We start from the raw sequence: 15,659 nt of genomic DNA, 5'->3' as shown, positions 1-15,659 counted from the left end.
ACACAGGCAACAACGAATCATCATCCTTTTCTCTGTCAACATACCCTTTGGCCTAGGGACAGTGCAGTGGGCTGGAAACCAGGAAACCAACTGACGCACCTACTAGTAGCTCTATGTTCTTCACAGTCCTTATTAGTGAGCAATCACTTTCCTATACGTGGCAATCAAAATTTTTATTCTGTGTTTACTGAGCACCTAGCACAATGGGATACTGGTCCATGACTGGGACATCCAGACAGTATAGTTTATTATTAATCATTTGTATTAACAAAAAATATCTAAGTAAACTAGGTCTACAATTCCTGAGTGTAGATAGAGCATGGAATAACTCGTCTAGAAAAGGAGTTCACTTTAAATAATATTCAAACAGCTAAACATATATTCTTTTTCATTAAAATAATATAAAATAATAAAAAGCTGGCTAAAAACCAATAAAATTAGGGAGCAAAACTATAAGGGTTGAGGTAAAACTATTTAAGTTAAAGGGCTAATAAAAGTTACCAAACAAGGTCAATGAAGCATGAAGCTTTACTGAGTTCTGCAGATTTGAAGATAAGTTTGGAAAGGCAAGGATGGAAATCAAACAGACAGGAAGACAAACAGGGCAGGCATAATGAACCAAGTGTCATTTCCTATCCTTCTGTTTCTTGTACTATTATTTAAGCAAGGGCTCAGCTGTGCAGCCCTTACTCATGCTGGTGAACACTGAGAGAAGTAGTTAGTAGTTCCACTGAAGTCAGTAAGACTAGTTGTAGGAGTAGGTGTTCACAAACATGAGTAAAGTTTGCACAGCTGGGCTCGAATTTTAGATTCCTCTTGGCTATAATCTCAAAATCATCTAATTTTACAATGGAATGAAATCTGTATGGAGATTTAGTCTGTTTTTCACATCTTTTGTTACCGCTAGGATTGCAGTTAATCTTTTCCCCTCCCAGCTGGCAGTTAGTGCTGTTACTTTAATTTCTCACTAAGACCCCATCTACACTTACCTCCGGGATTCGGCAGCAGTCAACGGGAGTTACGCAAGCTACACAAAAAACTTGCATAACTCCCATCGACTTCTGGGCTCCTCTTCCGCGCGCTGCCTTCACTGCACTGCGCCGATGGGAACTGCGTTCTTGTCAATGCAGCGCTACGCCAGTTGCGGGGGTGGTCTTAGTACGTTGACTTCTGGATTGACTGAGCGGGTCTTCATTGACCGCTCAGTCGATCCAGAGCAATCCATCTGACGGCGGCGACTTTGCCGCCGTCAGTGTAGCCATAGCCTAAAAGCCTGCAGAAAACATTACACTAATTCCTTATTAAACACATGTACACTTTCCATCTCTCGTCGTGAAACAGCATATCTATATTGCATAATCAATTTTACTATAGTGTACTAACCCCTCCTTAGTATGTATTTTCACTAATATTAGTCTGTTGTATGCAACCCTAATGCCTCAAATAGGACAGTTACTTACCTCGTAACTGTTGTTCTTCGAGACGTGTTGCTCATGTCCATTCAGAATTAGGTGTGTGTATGCTGCATGCATCGGTGCTGGAAATTTTTCCCCTAGTGGTATCCGTAGGGCTGGCTCTAGCGCCCCTGCAGTGGCATGCATATGCACTTGTATATAGGGCACTGCCGGCCCCCCTCCCTCTCACTTCCTTCTTGTCGGAACTCCAACAGAGGGGAAGGAGGATGGGTTATGGAATGGATATGGGCAACATCTTGAAGAACAACAGTTACAAGGTAAGTAACCGTTCTTTCTCCTTTGAGTGCTTGCTTATGTCCATTCAGACTTACCAGCAGTGCCTCTGGAGGCAAGCAGGAGTTCATAGACGTGATGATTGCAGCTCCGCTCTGCCAAACCCAGCATCGTTCCGCCATGATGGCATAGGGGGAACGTAAACGTGTGTATTAAGGAACACGTATCGGCTCTGCAGATGTCTTGAATGGGCACACGTGCCAGAAACACCACTGAAGATGCCTGTGCCCTTGTGGAGTGGGTGGACAGGAAGCTGGGGGCATGACTCCCGCTTGCTCATAGCAAGTCCGAATATAGGCTGTACTCCAGGAGGAGATCTGCTGAGACGACACCAAACATCCCTTCATCCCATCAGTGATCACAATGAAAAGCTGTGTGGCGCAGCGGAAGGGCCTAGTCCTATTTATGTAAAAAGCCAATGCCTTCCTCACATTGAGCATGTGAAGACGTCTCTCCCCGTTGGATTTGTGGGGCTTCGGAAAGAACACTGGCAAGAATATGTTCTGATTGACATGGTAGGGGAAAACGACCTTCAACAGAAAGGATGGGTGAGGACGAAGCTGCACCTTGTCCTTGGAAAAAAAAAAAAAACGTGTATGGCGGCTTTGAGGTCAGGGCTTTTAACTCCGAGACCCTTCGTGCCGAGGTGATTGCCACCAGGAATGCCACTTTCCGGGATAGATGCGTGAGGGAACCAGAAGCCAACAGCTCAAATGGCAGTGCTCTAAGTCCTGAGAGGATGAGGTTTAGACCCCTGAGGGACTGGGTCCCATATTGGTGGGAAAAGTTGCTCCAGGCCCTTGAGGAATCTGGACGCCATCCCATGAGAGAAAATTGACTTGCCCTGGATCAGAGGGTGAAAGGCCGAAATCGCCACCAGGTGCACCTTAATAGACAAGAAGGCCAAGCCCTCCTGCTTCAGATGAAGCGGATCGTCCAGGATCATGTGACTAGGGGATTTCATTGGTGAAACGTTTTGAGCCATAGCCCAGCCGGTAAAGCATTTCCATTTGGCTAAATAAGATGCTTTCATAAACAACTTCCTGCTCTCCAAAAAGATTCTCTGCACTCGGGCCGAGCAGTGACGCTCATCCCTGCTTAACCACGAAGCATCCACACCATGAGGTGCAAAAGTCATCAGATCCAGACGTAGCAGTTGACTTGGTCTTGAAAGAGAAGGTCTGGTCTCAGCGGGAGTGACCAGGGCCTGGCCATCAACCATTCTGACAGCATCCCATACCAATGCTGCCTGGGCCTTGCCGGGGCTATCAGGATGATCTGCGCTCTGTCCCATTTGATCTTCACGAGGACTCTGTGTATGAGAGGTATCGGGGGAAAAGCATACAACAGAACCCTCGTCCATGATAGGAGAAAAGCATTCAACAGGGATGCATCCCCCAATCCTATGAGGGAGCCGTATTGGGTGCACTTCCTGTTCTCCCTGGTAGCAAATAGGTCTACTTGGGGAGTTCTCCACCTCTGGAAAATGCTGTTAGCTACCTTCTGGGTAGGGATCACTCATGGTGAGAGCAAAATGTCCTGCTCAGACGATCCACCAGAGCATTTTTCAGACCAGGTAGGTGCACTGCTTCCAGATAGATGTTGTGGCTCATGCAGAAGTCCCAGAGACACAAGGTCTTGCAAGAGAGTGCTGAAGATCTGGCTCCCCCCTGCCTGTTAATATAGTACATGGCAATTGTGTTGTCCGTAAGGACTCTCAACACTTCGTTGGAGAGGTGTGGTAGGAATACCTTGCAGGCCAGGCGAGTCACCCTGAGCTCCCTGATGTTGATGTGGAGAGATGACTCTTTCCTAGACTTGAGACATTGGGTCCCTAGGGCACCAAAGCAGGCACCCCAGTCCACATCCAAAGCATCTGATACTAATGAAGGATCTGTCTGTGGTCCATGAAAGAAACCTCCCTATCATGGTGGCTGGAACCTTGGCATGTAATGGCAAGGGTAAGTACATGGAGGGTGAGGGGGGCGATCGCGAGTACTCTGTCCAAGGAATGTCTCGCTGGGGAGTCAACTGTGGCAAGCCAAACTGGAGTGGCCGAAGTCGCATCCTGGCATGCCAGATCATGCATGTACATGCTGCCATATGCCCCAGGAGACTGAGGCACACTCTTGCCATGGTGACGGGGTAGGCCATTAGTCAGGCTATGAGCCCTGACATTGTCAAGAATCTGTCCATGGGCAAGAGTGCTCTGGCTTGCATAGAGTCCAGGACTGCCCCTATGAACTTCATCCTTTGAACTGGTGTAAATATAGATTTTTGCTTGTTTATTATCAGGCCCAGTGACCAGCAGGCGACCTTCACAATCTCGATGCTGTGTTGGACCTGCCCCCATGACCAACCCCGGATCAGCCACTCGTCCAGGTAAGGAAAAACCTGCACTCCCCTGCACCTGGGCCACTACTACTGCCATGCATTTGGTGAATACACGTGGTGTGGAGGAGAAGCCAAACAGAAGGACCACGAACTAGTAGTGCTGGGTGTCCACAGTAAATCGCAGGAATCTCCTGTGGCCCGGGAAGATAGCAATATGAAAAGAGGCGTCCTTTAAATCGAGAGCGGCATACCAGTCTCCCAGATCCACGGAGAGAATGATAGCTGCCAGGATGACCATACAGAATTTCAGTTTTTTGAGGAATTTGTTCAAAGCCCACAGGTCTAGGATGGGCCTCAGCCCTGCTTTGGCTTTTGGAATCAGAAAGTAATGGGAGTAAAAGCCCCTTCCTTTCAATGCTTGAGGGACCTCTTCCATCGCTCCCATATGCAGTAGGGCCTGCACCTCCTGAACGAGGAGTTGCTTGTGAGAGGGGCCCCGGAAGAGGGTCAAGGAGGGAGGGCGGGAAGGCAGGAGTGAAAAAAACTGAAGGGTATAGCCAAAAGCCACTGTGCTTCGCACCCAGTGGGCCATAGTTATGGCCCTCCAAGCAGGGAGGAAAGATGCTACGCGGGAAGAAAATAATTGGGAACATGGATCCTGACTGGAGTCTGGTAGGCCGCTCTTGGGCACACCTTCAAAAGCATTGCTTTCCCTTTGAAGGGTGGCAGCTCAGCCCGGATCTCAAGGTCGAGGCTGGCAAATTGCTCTGACTGTGCTTATAGTTCTTGTGCCTCCTCCTGTAGAGCTCTATTCGGACCTGACCCCTGAAGCGCTGCTGTTAAGAGGGCCTGAAGTGCCTCCTGGATGAAGTCGGGGTGTAGAGGCCCAACGATCTCAAAGTGGCCATTGAGTCTTTCAGCCCATGCCGCCTGGAGTCAGTCTGGTGTGCAAAGAGGGCAGAACCATCAAACGGGAGGTCTTGGATGGATTGCTGGACCTCCATCAAAAGACCAGATGATTGCAGCCATGATGCCCTCCTCATCGACACTGATGATGCCATTGCCCACGCCGCCAAGTCCGCTGTGTCCGATGCCACCTGTAGGGAGGCTGTGGCTAATGCCTTCCCCTCCTTGAGGACTGCTTCAAACTCCTGCTTGGAAGACTGTGGGAGGGAGCTGGTGAACTTTTCCAGTGACTGCCAGATATTATAATGGTAACAGCCTAAGAGCATCTGATGGTTGAACATCCTCAGCTGCAGGCTCGCTGTTGAATACACCCTGCAGCCAAATAAATCTAATTTTTGGCCTCTTTATTCTTGGGTGTTGAGCTCATTTGTCTCTGCTTGTCACGCTCATTACCTGCCATCACAATCAGTGAACCTGGGGATGGGTGCGTGTGTAAGTATTCAAACTGCTTGGCAGACACATAATATTTCTTCTCCACCCACTTGGATCTGGTGGGCAGGGAGGCTGGGGTCTGCCACAATGCTTTGGCGAGCTTCAGCACCCCATCGTGCACTGGGAGGGCTACTCTGGAGGGCGCCACAGATGCCAGGACTCCAAAGAGTTAATCCATCAACTCAGAAAGTTCCTCTATTTTGAGGCCCAGGTTGCCACTACCTGCTTTATCAGGTCCTGGTGCGCCCTGTAATTGTCCAGAGGGGTGGCATGAGAGGGCCCCACCATAGCCTTGTCTGGCAAGGAGGATGAGAAGGCAGGAATCTGAGTGGGGGCTGGATCTTCCTCCCCGGTCAGGGTGGTTATTGAGGGACTGGCCGAAAGAGAATCTGCCCGGTCTGCCCCAATAGTTGCCTCCGGTGCCGCATCCAGGCCTTTTGACTGCGGTACCGAGGTGCTCGCAGACATCTGAGCGTATGTCACTGTGGCCTCAGGGAACCTCCACAAGTTCCAGTATTGCCGGGGACCTGGCCATTGTCCTTGCGGCCAACCTCCAACCTGTGGCAGCATGGGAAACCCAATGGGTTGCTTGGAGGCTTGCCCCTTCAGGGGACAACCACTTCTCCCAAATCCAAAGAACTAAAATTGGCAATCAAGGGGGTGTCGATGCCGCGTGCTTCTCTGCACTGTTTCTGAAGTGTCTGGATTCAGGTGATGGGGAGCACTGCCGAGAGCCCGAGCGCTGTTCAAGCCTTGACTGTGTCTTGTCCTTAGGTATCTTATAGGGACTTTCGTGGTGCCAGGGCTCCAGAGATTCCCTGTGAGGGCTTGTGAAATGGTGCCAGGAGCTTGGGGAGTGACAGCATTCTGGAGATTGACGCTGGAGTTCTTTGGATCAGTACCAATGTTCCGGTGACTGGCACCTGTCCCCCGGCGACCAAAGACTCAACCCTGACCCATGCTGATGCGGTACCAGGGAGCGGTTCTGAGATTCTGGCAACTGCTGTGAAACCGGCGAGGAAGGGAGAGGCGGTGGTGGAACCAGCGGTGGCTTTCCTTTCAACTGGCCTCAGGCCTGGGTATCTGAGCTTTAGCGCCCTGCCCTACCCTCATGTGGTGTAGGCAGCACCAGCAGGGCCAACAGATCCTTCATTGCCTGAAAGGTCTCAGGTGTAGAAGGGACCAGTAAGCAGCACAGGCCTTTGCCACTCCCAGGAGTTGGCAGTGGTACCAGAGTCAGGCTCGACACCCTTGTGGGCGGAGGCATTCTCAGGGCCGAATCAGCTTTCCCCACGGTTCTCGAGCTCTTCTTAGCTGACTTCGGCTCCTTCTCAGTATGCGCCTCTCTCTTTTTTGGTGCTGGTGATGTCAAATGGTGCTATGCAGGCACCAACACCGGAGGAGCACTTCTAGTCGATGCCGCTGTACTGGGCGCCAAGTCCGATCGCGGCTCCAATACCAGTCTAAGTGCCGACTCCACGAGAAGGGCCTTGAGCCTAATGTCCCGGTCCTTCTTGGTTTGAGGGCAAAACCCTTTGCAGATCTTTCGCTTCTTGCGAAGGTGGGTTTCCTCCAGGCACTTCAAACAGCTCTGGTGCGGGTTGCTCATTGGCATCGGCTTCTTGCACGAAACACAGGATTTAAAACCTGGGGAGGGGGGCATGCCCCGACCCTGGGTACACTACTAACTAATCAACCGCTAACGACTAGATAATAAACTCTGAAACAACAACTATGCATGCTATATAAAGCAAAGAACCACTAGGAATACTGAAGCTTGCAGGAGCAAGAGAGCGTTCCAGCACCATCACGGGTAGTAAGAAGGAACTGAGAGGGAGGGGGGCCGGCAGCACCCTATATACGAGCGCATTCACATGCCACTTCTGAGGGCACTAGAGCTGCTCCTACGGATACCACTAGGGAAAAAATTTCTGGTACTGGTGCATGAGGGGCGCACGCACCTAATTCTGAATGGACATGAGCAAGCACTTGAAGAAGAACCCAGACTTCTCCAAAAACCGTAACCACATTCCTCAAAAGGTAAATCATCATAACATTTTACTAGGAGTAGTGCTTACTACCATGAATAGTCAGGAACCACTTACAACCAGTAGTAAGTGCTTGCAGGATCAAGATCTTAGTTTGTAAATGCCTCACCCTCTAGTGCCTGGAAGCTGGAGTGAAAGATCTAATTACGACTACTAACAATTAATGATGGTTCTCCTTTAACTCAAGTTTCCTTGCCTGTAGCTTCAAAGTTTGCAAATTCTATTCCCCATGCAACATTAGCTGTCATTGTGATGTCTTTATATGTATAAAAAGATACAGCTTATAATTAATTCAATCCTTCAATCCATTCAATAAAACGTTAATTTAATGGTAGAGATGCTTGGAACAGGGTAGTCAGAGTTTAATATGATGCTATATGTCCCCCAGGTCAGCAATATCCTGTTTTTAAACCCTTATAGAAATGTTTCAGACAGCAGTAACAACAAATCTGCAGGACACAATTTCTTAAGCCTATCCTGGATAGGATCCATTTCTCTTTGTCCTCTGTTTTTCTCTTCCTACTATATTGTATAGTGGCAACCACTGTATGGAATAACTTTATGGCTAAATACTAGTACATTTTAAAAATCTAATAATTTTCAGTTGATCATAAAAATTGACAGAATACTGAATAAGTATTAATTGCATAGGAAAACACGTTACAGTAAAACCCAAGTCAATGAAATATTTTTAAAATTGCACTTTCAGATTAGACAGTTATCAATGGTCAGCTTCACTGAAACAATTCATCAAAAGGCCTAATGTTCCAGTAATCTTGTACTAAGATTTTTTTGCCCTGAATGCGTCTCCTCTGGTATTAATGGTTTAACCCAGAACTAACCTTCCGTTCACAGGTCACTTAGCATGTGTGGGCTTAGAATTTGCTCTAGGTACACAGCTTTGTCTTTCTGCCATTTCTTTTCACAAAGAACAACAGTTTTGACTGTGAATGAAAATTCTTATGTGTCGTGTTATCTGATATGGCTGTTAAAATACGAGTACTACTGTTTGGCTATTAAAACGAGACTGAGTTTACAAAAAAACCCCACCATACTGATTCCAAATGAAAAGAGGCTTACAAAAAAGGACATGGAGTAATGGAACATAAGTAATAGTTAAAAAATGGCATGTATGAAAAGCTAGTTTTATTGATAACTCTAACCACTTAATATGGTTAAGACATTAACTTCCTCAGAGGTATTTAAAGGATGCAGAATAAACACTAGTTAGCAAAAATGCCCTGAAGTGGTTTTTGCATGTTGACATTATCTTAACAGCAAAGCTAATGAAACAATTCAGAACTGCTATTTACCCTTAGAACTCACAGAAAATACCTCCCTGACCATCAAAACTATTCCAATACTGAAAGTCTGAATTTCCATCAGGAAACAGAAGATATAATAAAATACCATGTATTTACACCCTGTCACACCCATGTGACACACAATTGTATTAAGATGTAATGAAATACGTAGAGTCAAATGATTCCTCACACATCACAACATAAAAACCAAAAGATGAATGAATAAAATGTTTCTTGGCTAATAGTCTGCAGGCATCCTATTATATTTGTATTGTACTGTATGGTACTGTGTTTATTTTAAAATAACTCAATCTGTTTCTAGTTCTCTCTCCTTCTTGGTTCTGCCATAATAGAGGCAAAGCTATTGTGCTCTGGGACACAGCAGTTTACATGAGTCAAATGCTCCCCCCTTCTCCACCAAGCAGAATGTTCCACCCTTCTTGTGAGCTCAAGGAAACCCCTGTGAGCAGACACTGAGGTTTGGGCTCTCTGTTTACTTCAAGTCTATTTAGAATATATATTTTGACTTAGGAATAATAAAGGCACATTCGCCTGCCCTGGGTGCCCTTACAATAATTAAAACGTACCGTCACAACATGAAGAGTCAATAAAACAATACAATAAACTGCTCCTATGCCTCAAACAAACTAAAATTATTAACCCCACTAAATACTCATTCAAGCAAACCCATCAGTCATGTCCCTAAATGCCGCCCTAGGAGAAAAGATGCATCATGTTCATTCAGAAGATTTACAAATCCAGGCTCTGGTAGACCAAGGGTTCTCAAACTAAGTGGCCTTCTTGTGCCCATCCAGCAACTTCCACATGTTTAACATTTAAAGAATTCCAGTCAAGAAACTCTGCTGCTCTCAAATGCAGCCATATAGAGAGAGATATGTGGGCTCTTGGTTAACAAGGTCCAAAATCTTTTAAGCCTTTATAGATAAAACCAACACTTTGTACTCCACTTGGAAGCCCTTTGGGCAACCAGTGCAGATGACAAGCATCATGTGCCACTCCCAGTATGAAATTCTTCTTAATAAAGCAGACAGCCACATTCTGCATCAGCTTCCGCATCTGGGTGGTCTTATTATATTGCCCCATGTAAGAGGCATTTCAATACTATAATCTTGGAGTGACAAAAGCATGGATAACCGTGGGAAGATTCAATTCTGAAAGAAACCCTCTCCCTAGCTGCAGATGGAAAAGAAGTGCTACTAGCCATCACAACTACCTGAGCATCCAGGAGCAGCCTGGCATCTAACAAGATCTGTAAGTTGCAATCCTGTTTCAAAAGTGGGGGCCCTCCCAGAGCAACATTAACACCCAGCTCTTATAAATAGATCTCAAAAGGCTTTACAAAGGAGGTCACTATCATTATCTCCATTTTACAGATGGGGGACCCAAGGCACAGAGATGGAGTGATTTGCCCAGGGTCACCCACCAGGCCAGGGGCAGTTCACTCCTCTCACAGCTACTGTTTCAGGCTCTCTGCAGACACAGGGAGAAATCACTGCATCAGTTCCATGCAGGTCACAACTACAAGATGTTCTTTCCATCCATAAACGCTAGACACATACTTTTTTAAATGAAAGCGTAGATTCTCAAGTTACCACATAATTACAGGAGCTGGAGCCATAGGCATGTGCCTATAGCATCTATGCCTTAATTCAGACAGCAGGGAGGGGAGACAGCATGGCTCTGCATGACTTATCTGAGCAGTGAAGGGGGGGGGAGGCTTCCTTGTCCCCCATCCCATTCATCTGCATAAAGGACCACCCATGATCTATCTTTCAATCAGCGGTCGCAACATAAGTTCCCACCAATTCTGGTTGTTTTGCCCCTCCCCGCACCCAACATGTCAACATTACCATCATCTTACCTGAATTGAAACTCAGCTAGCAGATTCTCAACCAGTCCTCAGTCTCTGGTTCATTTGTTCTATCACATTAAAAGGGTCAGCAGATACTGAGTCATAGAATATCTGGCACCTCCCCCCCACAAAGGGAGGCACTGACAGTCTCCCCCAACAATGAGCCCAATATTTCTCTATCACTTTGGTGATGGATGATTTCAGGCCAGAGGAGGGAGCGATCAGGAAGCACCACAAGACATGAACTCCCACTCTCAAGTTACTACTCCATAGCTGCAGTGGGAAAGCCAATGACTGCATGTCTACCAAGAGAGCCAGGATGACAAGGGAGCAAGGAGCATTAGGATGGGACTGACACACCACATAGATGGCCCAGAATTCACAGGTGTGCTACCTAATTTCTAAAGTTCCAGAGGGGTAGCCGTATTAGTCTGTATACAGCAAAAATGAGAGTCCTGTAGCACCTTAAAGACTAACAAATTTCTGCGGGCATAAGCTTTCATGAGCTGCAACTGATGAAAGCTTTAAGGTGCTACAGGACTCTTGTTGTTTTTGCTGATTTCTAAAGTGATTTGAGCTCCACTGCTCTTGAAGCCTGACCAGTGCTACTCTTCACAGCCAAATACACTTCCCGTTTGAGCAGAATAGCTGAGATTTTTTCTGTGTGGGTAACTGGATCTTATTGCACAGTTCTGGCCTTGCAACAGCATCCCTGGAGCTCTGTAGTGTAGGTGCTTCCAACATCAATGGAAGGGGGTTTTCCGTTCATAGAATCAGAGAAATGTAGGGCTTGAAGATACCTTAAGAAGTCATCTAGTCCAGAATCCTATGCTGAGGCAGGACCAAGTAAACCTAGATCATTCCTGACAGGTCCAACCTATTCTAAAAACGTCCAATGATGGGGATTCCACAACTTCCCTTGGAAGCCTATTCCAGAACTTAAATACTCTTATAGTTAGAAGGTTTTTCATAATATCTAACCTAACTCTCCCTTTGCTACAAATTAAGCCCATTACTTCTTATCCAACCTTCAGTGAACACAGAGAACAATTGACCACAGTCTTTATAAACCTCCCTTAACATATTTGAAGAGTTCAGGTCCCCCCTCAGTCTTCTTTTCTGAAGACTAAATGTGCCCAGTTTTTTTTTTAAACCTTTCCTCATAGGTCATTTCTAAATCTTTTATAATTTTTGTTGCTCTCCTTTGGACTCTCTCATCAGCTTGTCCACATCATTCCTAAAGTGTGGTGTGCAGAACTGGACACAGTGCTCCAGCTGAGGCCTCACCAGTGCCGAGTAGAGCGGGACAATTACCTCCCATGGCTTAGATGCTACACTCCTGTTAATACAGCTCAGAATGTTATTAGCCTTTTTTGCAACTGCATAACATTTTTAATTCATATTCAATTTTTGATCTACCATAACTTTCAGATGCTTTTCAGCAGTACTACCACCTAGCCACTTATTCCCGATTTTGTAGTCATGCATTTGATTTTTCCTTTCTATGTGAAGTACTTTTTGCACTTTATTGAATTTCACATCTTGTTGATTTTAGACCAGTTTTCCAATTTGTTGAGCTAGTTTTGAATTCTTATCTTCTGAAGTGCTTGCAACCCCTCCCAGCTTGGTGTCATCTGCACATTTTGTAAGAATTAGCTCCATGCCATCATCTGAGTCATTGACTATATTAAAATATAAAATACTACATTAAAATATTGACTAGTACTGGACCCAAGACTGACCCCTGCAGGACCTCATTAGATATGCACTCCCAGTCTGACTAACTACTAGCATTGGTAACTACTCTCTGAGTACAGTTTTTGAGTGCACCACTTTATAGTAATTTAATCTAGATCGCATATCCCTATTTCGCTTATAGGACTGTGTCAAAAGCCTTGCTAAAATCAAGACATGTCTACTGCCTCCCCCATCCACCAGAAAAAAGAAGGAAATTAGGTTGGTTTGGCATGATTTGTTCTTGACAAATCCATTCTGGATATTCATTATAACCCTATTGTCCTCTAGGTGCTTACAAATTGTTGAATAATATCTTTCCAGGTATCAAAGTTAGGCTGACTGATCTATGATGCCACAGGTCCTTCTTGGTCCCCTTTTCAAAGACAGGTACTAAGTTTGCCTTTCTCCAATCTTCTGGGACTTCACCCATCCTCCATGAGTTCTCAAAGATAATTCCAAGATTGCTTCAATTAGTTCCTTAAGTACCCTAAGATGAATTTCATCAGGCCCTGCCTACGTGAATACATCCAACTTTATTTAAATATTCTTGAGCCTGTTCTTTCCCTACTTTGGCTTGTGTTTCTTCTCCCTTGTTGCTAATATTAATTATGCTGAGTAACTGATCACCATTAACCTTTTTAGTGAAGACAGAAGCAAAATAGACATTAAACACCTCAGCCTTCCTAATGTCATCAGCTCTCTTTCCCCATTAAATAGACAACCTACATTTTTCTTCATCTTTCTCTTGCTCCTACTATATTTAAAGAACCTCTTTTTATTGCCTTTTATGTCCCTTGTTAAGTGTAACTCGTTTTGTGCCTTAGCCTTTCTGATTGTGTTGCTATATGCTTGTGCTATTCTTTTGTACTCTTCCTTTGCCATTGTCCATGTTTCCCCTTTTTGTAGGATTCCTTTTTTATTTTCATGTCATTAAAGAGCTCCAGATAGGGCTTTTTCTATTCTTCCTGTCTTTCCTTCACATGGGGATAGTTTGGGATTGTGCCTTTATTATTGTCACCTTGAAAAACTGCCAGCTCTCCTGACCTTTTTCCCTTATTTTTTCTTCCCAAGGAACCCTCCCTACCAATTCTTTGAATTTGTCAGGTCTGCTTTTTTGAAGTTCATTGTCCTTATTGTGCTGCTCTCACTCCTTCCTTTCCTTAGAATCATGACATCTGTCATTTAATGATCACTTTCATCCAAATTGCCTTCCACCTTGATATTCGCTACTAATTCCTACCTGCTGGCCAGAATCAAGTCTAAAAATGGCTGTCCCTCTGGTTACCTTCTCCACTTTCTGAACCAAAAAGTTGTCCCCAATACATTCCAAGAACTTACTGGAAATTGTGTATTTTGCCACATTTCTTTTCCAATAGAGTCGGTGTGCAGATGAACATAGCGATACAGACTGTCACAAGAGCCAGCAAGATGAAGCAGTCACTATTTGAAGAGCTTCACTTGCTTGTGCTTTCACTCCTGTTTCAGCAAATGGGCAGAGCATCCATGAGACATGGGAGGACATGCTGGCAGCAGTTTCTGACCTTCCGAAGGTGCCTGATGGAGGAGGAGGAGGACGACAGACATGGAAGAATGGAACTGGCCAATGCTGCTTGTGTTTTCTTTGTAGCTGTTGATGCCCCCTACGTAAACCTGCACTTATGTAGCAGTGTCACAAATCACAGACTGGTGTGATCACATTGTCATTCAGACTTGGGATGGCCAGCAGTGGGTCAAGAACTTTTGCATGAAGAAAGCTCATTTGGAGCTTTGTGGGTAGCTTCCCCCAACCCTCCAGTGTCACAACACACGCACGAGGGCAGCCATGCTGGCCCAGAAGTGAGTTACTATAAACTGTCTGAAAGCTGGCTACTCCATCTTGAATTCCATGTGGTGGGGATAGTGGTGGGTTACACCAAGGTGCTGGCGTGCAATCCACCATTAGCAGATGCAGGCTGCTGCCTGCGGCTTGCAATACATTTTGCATTGAACAATAAACCGGAAGTCCTTTCCATCCCTATATTAACAACAAACATGGAACCAGAAACACACTTGGGGTTAGGAGCTATTTTTGCCTCTTGTGTTTCTGGTGCCAGTTCCATGGCAGGCAACTCTTTTGGAGGGGCACCAAAAAGATCCTCCAAGTAGAGACCCAGATTATGCTGCAGCTGCTCCAACAGCAAAGCCTCCTCAGGGTCTGGTTTGAGTACAAAAGTCACTTTTGGCAGCCTCCTCTGGTGTTTGCTGGCTCCCCCCTGCTCCTATACTGGATTCAGGGTGAGACATACGTGTGGCTCAGTGCAATACCCACCCAGTCAAACGCCTCATAAAAGGAGCACGATGGCAGCATGTTCCCAGAGGTGCAGTTCTCATCCCTGGCTTTCTAGTAGTCAGTCTTGAGCTGCTTTATCCACTCTCTGCACTGGTCACCAGTCCAGCGAATCCCCAGTGCTGCCAACTTCTTCACAGCTAGCTGCGACGCGTGGTCATTGCTGGAACTCTTGCTAAAGTTGAACTGTTTGCTCGCCTCACACCAGAGATTAACCAAAATCTGGCTGTGCTCCTGCGACCAGCTAGCAGCGTGCTGGCAAAGGACTTCATGTCGGTGGCCATTACAATGGCAGAAGGTGGTTCATTCTGCTTGCAGCTAAGCATTCTAAACAAAATGGAAGGGTTACATGCCAAGCAGCTGTACTTGAGCCAGTAGGGTTGCTTCCATTTCCTGGGAGATGATTAGCCAGTTTTAGGATAGAAAGGACGCTGTCCCATGGGATTGTGGGATAGCATTGGGGGATCTCTCCAGGCCAGAGTCTAGGGGGCCCGGTCCTGAATGCACCCACACTGCAAAATGACGACGTTTGGGCCCAACCAAGTATTTGCAAAACTCTGGCTTCAACCTTCCACCCCTTCTGGGTTCCTGCACCTCAGGCCCGGATCAGGCAGAATTGCATGTAGACATAAAGGTTTGGACCCAAGTTTGAGCCTGACTGTGATGCCAATTAAATCATAATTTAGTGATGGACTAATGTTTTCAATTCTTCCTGCTTATTCCTCATACTCCTTGCATTTGTGTATAGACATCTAGGATGTTGAGCAGATTTCACCCCTGATTTCCATCTTGTTGCTCCTTTAACCCTATTGTAAATTTCCATTTTTCTTCTCCACCCCCCCAATATCTACCCCTCTGTTAAGGTTGCCTTTTTTTCCCCCCCCTTAATGC

The 15,659-nt window shown here is 45.9% G+C and overlaps 1 long non-coding RNA gene across 1 annotated transcript in view; it reads right to left on the bottom strand.

The window, feature by feature from the left end:
* LOC137167649 (uncharacterized) overlaps window positions 1-15,659 on the bottom strand; it is a 94,394-nt gene that overhangs the window by 33,089 nt on the left and 45,646 nt on the right. The window lies entirely within an intron of this gene.

Source organism: Emydura macquarii, unplaced genomic scaffold (assembly GCF_026122565.2).
Source record: "Emydura macquarii macquarii isolate MOO-44397 ecotype Brisbane River unplaced genomic scaffold, CSIRO-AGI_Emac_v2 contig_2948, whole genome shotgun sequence".
NCBI classification, from domain to species: Eukaryota; Metazoa; Chordata; order Testudines; family Chelidae; genus Emydura; species Emydura macquarii.
The sequence above is the reverse complement of the archived record's forward strand: the minus strand, read 5'-3'. Positions and strand labels throughout refer to the sequence as shown.